Genomic DNA, 7,815 nt, shown 5'->3' with positions numbered 1-7,815 from the left:
ATATTTTTAATCAAAGCCGGACCACATATTTAACTAGCAAACGGATAATACATGCCAACAAAAAATAAATATTATTTGCTTCATATTTTTTATGTAGTTATATGAGTAATATTTTTTTTATCAAAGTGTGGCAACATAATTCAATAGTGGCAAAAATCTAGAACCAGCTCATAAATAAAATGTTTATACAACTCAATGATTGATAGATCATATCCAACATTTAGTTAATAGCTGGACAAATAAAATTACAGGGGAGCTGAAGACAAAGTTGTGAGAAGGCTTAGAAATCAATACAAAACTGTTGCTCTTAGTACCAACATGGATGCGTCTTCGAGGAAACATTTGGTTCATATCTAAAGAAAAATTGCACCAAGGTGAAAGATGACCATGTCTCCACCGCAACCAAGTTGCACCGATGAATGATATCTTTGTCTTTGTGGGTAACAAGAAAAAAGCATTGATGGAAGACAACTTGTTTTTCGTCGAACATCGATCAACTTCACCAGTTGATGCAACCATGAGATGCAACCATGAGCATCGATAGGTCATCATGGTGATGCATCATCCATTTGGTATCAAGTTTGGGTGAGGCACCACTGAAGTTCGATAAATCCTCACCGTGGTCTGTTTCTTCTCGGTAATCAAGCTCGAGAAAGGAAGAACCACGTGGCGGGGACAGTGAGGCGGAGCAACATTGGTCATCCAATCTTGTGCAGTTCCACTCATTGAGGAAGACATGCCCGGGTATGGAGACACGCATCACTATTTGCAAAAATATAAAAAAGCGATATTTAAGTAGTGTCGTTACTTTGTTTTGGCAGTGGTACAAGATTAGCAGCAACATCTTAGTTGTCAATAAGAATTAATGCAATGTACACCAACAAATAGAAGCATCATAATTATCTTGATGGGAACTAAAGCAGGATACTCAGAAAAAAAACTAAAGCAGGACAGAAGCATTTACCGATGCCTCTAGATTGACATCAGCATTACTTAAAGGGCGTCACTTTAACATGGGCATAGCTTCATTTTACCAGTGATAGTACTATTAGAATAGCAACAACAATAGGAGCATATGGACAATGACCGCACAACCACCATGTACTTTTGTCAAAAAAACCATGTATACCTCCACAGAGGCATAAACCATGACAACTTTTGGAGTGGCCTTTCCTCTAATAGTAAAAAGTAGGTGATGTTGGACTAGCCGATGAACCCTAGCTATTGTACATGGGGAGTTGGGGAGTAGTGGTATAGAAGAAAACCCACATGCAGCAACCTAGGGAGCTGGACTAGTACAATGAAGCATGAAATACAAAAGAAGTTATATCTCAGGTGGGCGAGATGTGGCTTAGGCGGGCGGGCGGGATCTACCCACATGACGGCAACGAACAAGGGAGCGGAGGACCTTCGTCCGTGCCAGAGCCAGCTCAAAGAGGATGGTGCGCATCTACTTCCTCCATCGCCGACGACGACAACGTCAATGCTGCACCTTCTCACCCCCCGCAACGGACGGGATCTGGCTGGATCTGTGACCACCGATGAGGAGAGAGATAGAGTAGAGATTATCGTCTTGTTTAGATATGGAGAGGGTGAGAGAGTGAGACACGAGAAACCCTATCAAAACAAGAGGTTACATATACAATGGAGTAAAAAATATCTCCATAGCAGTAATTTTAAATAGAATACGCGCGTTCCAGAAAAAACAAACGAAAACTGGTGGACAAATCATTTTTTGATGTATCAAGAAATAAAACTCGATCAATAACACGCCCCCGCTTCCAGGTCGCACTTTGTATCGCTCACGTGTGGTCCCTGACCCTCCATTATTAAGTGAGCAAATTAAAGGGTCAAATTATTACGTAAGTTGCGTCTTCGTGTAGAAATGCGCTCCATCATTTACTCCCGGGTATGTCGGAGGCAGAGTGAGTGTGTGTACATTTCTTTTTATACGTAGTACTCCATTTATCTCACTTCCTATGGTTTCCCACTCCTATGATATTTCTATCCTAGGAACAAAATGAGGTCGTACTAAGTTTGTTTTTGTGTGTGTAGGGAGAATGAGACATCGATGATGTGTATTAGTAGTTGCGAGAGTCGTCACTATGTGTGTGCGCTACGTAGCAATATTTAGGTACATCCATCATCTCTCGTTTGCGGGCGTCCGGACCGCTGCCACGCCCGCTCATTACCCCCACGCGCTTCCCTCCCAAAACGTCCAGTGCCACATTCATGCCCGGCCAGAGTGGACGCGATCTCTCACTGACGCCGGCATTGAAGCGGTGCACCGACAGAGAGAGCGTTGCCTGTGGCCTCTTCCCGATGCACGCGACTGCTCTGTGTTCAAACGACACCACGGCCGGCCACAACATGCATGCAAAAACCTTCTTGGGTGTCTGTGCTACAGCTAGCTGTCCTCGCCTCCTCGTCCATCTCTTCTAGTAGTAGAGTACTAAGACTCCATGGTGTGATCAATCGACAAGCAGGCAAGAAAGTTTGTGTATAGTCGGCTTGCAATGAGTGGCATGCCGAGCGACCATGTGTGGTGAGACGCGAACGTGGCAGACATTGGATTTTCTCCATGGCGCGATCAACGAAAACAAAATGCTAGTTTCCAAAGGAATACTGTAGTATAGTGTACTGCATGAGGGAGAAGCGGAATTCAACGAAGAGTGATGGTTGTTTCGTCTGTCCAACTTATTGTTGGGTCTATGTGATTTGACGGCTCATTGGTCATTATTACTGCGGTGGTAGAGCGTCTTCACTCTTATTTTTTTATATTCTATGATAAAACTAATTTTCTCCACTCTTACATCAGATGAGTACGAACCACGGAAGCCCAGTGAGTACATGGCCGACCTCACACTATCACCATATTCCTTGGACATCATGCGACACCTTTGGTCCCTTGTTCTTCGCATTTAACAAAACACCTAGTACGTAGTAGACTGCATTCCAAGGAAACAAGCACTCAGAAAAGATTACTACACCAGAGTAGTAGACTATTTGCCCCCGGATTTGCTATGGAGGAAATGGTGGGTGGTATTGGCTCAGCCTGCGGCCCTCAATTGTCGTGCACAATTACTCCTCTCTCCATCTCTCTAGATGCAGGCTCTCTCTCTCCTCTTCATCTATCTACATCTCTCTCTCTCCGTTTTTGCATGCATGCAACTCTTTCTCTCTCTATGCAAGCATGCCTCGGGAAGGGACGAGGGATACGGGAGAGAGAGATGGGAAGTATTATGGCACGCCTATGTTATCGCTCTTCGACCTCTCAAGAGCCTGTTTGTGTTCTCGCTCCTCATCTCTCTCAAGGAGCAGCGGGTTGGCCATTTTGCTGTCAATTGAGATCAGTTTGCTCACACTCCACTCCCACATGTCAGTGATATGCCAAGAGGAAGCGCGTTAATCGACAAGCCATACGCGCACTTGGTTTTGCATCTTCATACTAGTAGGAGCAGACTCAAAGAAGAGTGTATTGCTGGTTTCTTCATTCGAGCAACTTACTGTGGGAAAGGTGGGGCTTATGATTTGACTGCTCATTACTCACTATTACTACGGCACAATGACTGGGCTGAGTCTACCATGCGGTTGTGCACTCTAATTTGGTGCATGGCACATGGACCCGGATGCTGAATGGCTTCTGACAATGCTATCAAGCTTCCAGCACTTGTTTATGTATTTGATGTACACATAATAATCCAACGCCATGAAATTGTACAATTCTCTGAAGCTTTCAGCTTTTGTTTCATGTGTGTTGCCAACTAGAAGGTTGTCTCCTTACAACATCATCAATCAAATAAAAAGGAAACTAACTTCCATGCTCTTTCGCAAAAAATAAAAAACTACCTTCCTTGCTAATGCATATCAATGGTTAGCAGATCAGAGACAATTTTTTACATCACAACTGAAGGCAAAGTTGTGAGAAGGTGTTATAAAGAAAATTTTAAAATCGATCCATGCTTTCATTAGCAGCAACTTTCTCGCAGCTCTGTCTAAATCAACAAGACATGTTAGGAAAAAAGTAGCTGTCAAGAGCATGGAACATTTTGATCATTTTGTGCAGTTCCACTAAAATAGAGCTGGGCGTCCCTATTCCAGAGATATTGAGTAAGTGTGGTTACAATAATAGAGGACTCTTGATGAAACAATAAACACACAAATAGAAGTTGGATACCTTTACAGTCTCTCTTAATACTAAATAGTTTGAGAAGATTAAGAAAATAGTTGGAAAAGATTAGGCTTGGAGTTGAATGAGGAGGATAGAGCAAAACCAGTCTCCGTTTGTGCAGTCCCACTGAAATGTAAAAATGTTGCCCATGTGACATTTTAGCAAAACTGCACAAAACACTCTTAAGAAAAAAGTGATTTGTGCAGTTCACCAAAAGGTCACAATAGCAACAAGGTGAAAGAATAGCCTATTAGAAAAAATAGGTAGAAAGGAAACAATTACTTGCCAATAACAATTGATGACACATATGTTGATAAAAAAGAAGCATATTCCCTATCCTAAGGGAAGATAGCAGCACAGTTGTTTATCTAAAACAGTGTGAGGACGAGATCACAACATGAAAATTACACTGGCAGATCTACGTTTTAGGCAAAGAATTAAAGAAGATCCACATGCAGGATTGTCCACATGCAGCAACGTGGGAAGATGGGTAGTGGAGCAAGGCTGGAGGAAGCTATACCCGAGGGTCGTCGGGATGTAACTAGGAGGGCGTCAGCAGCCGGGATCTGCCCATACCGCGACAGCGAGCAAATGGCGAAGGCCCTACCATGTCGGAGCTTGGTCAGAGAGAACGCCAGGTATTGCAGATTGGAACATGCTGCCTTGACATTATCGAACGGAGCAACGATGCACATTCTCCCTTTTCACCGGCGGACGGGATGTGGCTGGATAAGTGACCAGCGGTGAGAGAGAGAGAGGCCACCGCCGCCTTGTGTGAGAGAGTGTGAAGAGAGACAAACCCCAGTAGGCAGGCTCCATTGTATAAAGTGGAGCGGATTAGTTTTTTCTTGATAACAATCATTTTATATTCTGTACATGACATTAAGGAATATAACTTTATTTAAAAATAATGCATCAAGTCGAACTTTGTTTCATGTACGCGTGGTACATGACCCTCCTTCAAGTAAACAACTGCTACATGCATCAAATTATCACACGGGATGCCTTTTCGTACGGATATGAGCTCCACCGTGTACCCTTGCGGGTGTGGCCGGGAACGAGATGTGAGTTAGTGCGATGTGCGTGCACCTCTTCTCTACGTGCACGTACCCAACATACATTGGTGTGTGTGAGAGAGATATAAACCTAGAGAGAGATGGTGTGTGGGTTTGTGAGTGTTTTTTTGGGGGTGCGTGAGAGATAGACAGGGAATATGTGTCGATAAGATCTCAAACAAAAAATGTAACATATGCAATGTGTGCAAAACAGAGGCCTAGATATATCATATATAGAGGGCGTGATCCACGAGAAGAGAGTGGAGAGTGTTGGAAATATGCCCTAGAGGCAATAATAAAAGGATTATTATTATATTTCCTTGTTCATGATAATTGTCTTTTATTCATGCTATAATTGTATTATCCGGAAATCGTAATACACGTGTGAATACATAGACCATAACATGTCCCTAGTGAGCCTCTAGTTGACTAGCTCGTTGGTCAACAGATAGTCATGGTTTCCTGACTATGGACATTAGATGTCATTGGCAACGGGATCACATCATTAGGAGAATGATGTGATGGACAAGACCCAATCCTAAGCATAGCACAAGATCGTGTAGTTCGTTTTGCTAGAGCTTTTCCAATGTCAAGTATCTCTTCCTTAGACCATGAGATCGTGTAACTCCCGGATACCGTAGGAGTGCTTTGGGTGTACCAAATGTCACAACGTAACTGGGTGACAATAAACGTGCACTACAGGTATCTCCGAAAGTGTCTGTTGGGTTGACATGGATCGAGACTAGGCTTTGTCACTCCGTATGACGGAGAGGTATCACTGGGCCCACTCGGTAGTGCATCATCATAATGAGCTCAAAGTGACCAAGTGTTTGGTCACGGGATCATGCATTACGGTACGAGTAAAGTGACTTGCCGGTAACGAGACTAATGAGGTATTGGGATACCGACGATCGAGTCTCGGGCAAGTAACATACCGTCTGACAAAGGGAATTGCATACGGGGTTGATTGAATCCTCGACATCGTGGTTCATCCGATGACATCATCGAGGAGCATGTGGGAGCCAACATGGGTATCCATATCCCGCTGTTGGTTATTGACCGGAGAGCCGTCTCGGTCATGTCTGCATATCTCCCGAACCCGTAGGGTCTACACACTTAAGGTTCGGCGACGCTAGGGTTATTAGGAAGACTTGTATGTGATTACCAAAAGTTTTTCAGAGTCCCGGATGGGATCCCGGACGTCACGAGGAGTTCCGGAATGGTCCGGAGGTAAAGATTTATATACGGGAAGTTGTCATACGGACACCGGAAGGTTTCGGGGGCATATCGGTATTGTACCGGGGCCACCAGAAGGGTTCCGGGGGTCCACCGGGAGGGGCCACCCCTCCTGGGGGGGGGGCACATGGGCCACGTGGTGCAGGAGCCAGCCCCTGGAGGGATGGGCGCGCCCCCCTTGGGCCCATGCGCCTAGGGTTGGGGGGGGGGGAACCCTAGAGGGGGCGCCCCCCTTGCTTGGGGGGCAAGTCCCCCCTCCCTGGCCGCCGCCCCCCCTCTAGATCCCATCTAGAGGGGCCGACTCCCCTTGCCCCTTCCCCTATAAATAGAGGGGTGAGGGGAGGGCTGAACAACCAAGCCAAGGAGCAGCCCCTCCCCTCCCCAACACCTCTCCTCCTCCGTTGTGTGCTTGGCGAAGCCCTGTCGGAGTACTGCCTCTCCACCATCATCACGCCGTCGTGCTGCTGCTGGAGCCTTCTTCCTCAACCTCTCCTTCCCCCTTGCTGGATCAAGAAGGAGGAGACGTCGTCCATACCGTACGTGTGTTGAACGCGGAGGTGCTGTCCGTTCAGCACTTGGTCATCGGTGATCTGAATCACGGCGAGTACGACTCCATCATCACCGTTCCCTCGAACGCTTCCGTACGCGATCTACAAGTGGTATGTAGATGCAAACTCACTCCCTTGACTCATTGCTTAGATGAACTCATAGATGGATCTTGGTAAAACCGTAGGAATTTTTTTAATTTTCTGCAATGTTCCCTAACAGTGGCATCATGAGCTAGGTCTATGTGTAGTTCTCTATTGCACGAGTAGAACACAATTTTGTTGTGGGTGTAGATTTTATCAACTTGCTTGCCGCTACTAGTCTTATCTTGCTTCAGCGGTATTGTGGGATGAAGTGGCCCGGACCAACCTTACACGTATGCTTACGTGAGATCGGTTCCACCGACTGACATGCACTAGTTGCATAAGGTGGCTGGCGGGTGTCTGTCTCTCCTATTTTAGTTGGAGCGGATTCGATGAAAAGGGTCCTTATGAAGGGTAAATAGAAGTTGACAAGATCACATTGTGGTTATTCGTAGGTAAGAAAACGTTCTTGCTAGAACCCAATTGCAGCCACATAAAAGATGCAACAACAATTAGAGGACGTCTAACTTGTTTTTGCAGCAATTGTCATGTGATGTGATATGGCCAGAAGTTGTGATGAATGATGAATGATATATTGTGATGTATGAGATCATGTTCTTGTAATAGGAATCACGACTTGCATGTCGATGAGTATGACAACCGGCAGGAGCCATAGGAGTTGTCTTTATTTTTTGTATGACATGCGTGTCATTGAAGAACGCCA

The sequence above is a fragment of the Triticum aestivum genome, chromosome 3B (assembly GCF_018294505.1).
Source record: "Triticum aestivum cultivar Chinese Spring chromosome 3B, IWGSC CS RefSeq v2.1, whole genome shotgun sequence".
Lineage (NCBI taxonomy): Eukaryota > Viridiplantae > Streptophyta > Magnoliopsida > Poales > Poaceae > Triticum > Triticum aestivum.
The sequence above is the reverse complement of the archived record's forward strand: the minus strand, read 5'-3'. Positions refer to the sequence as shown.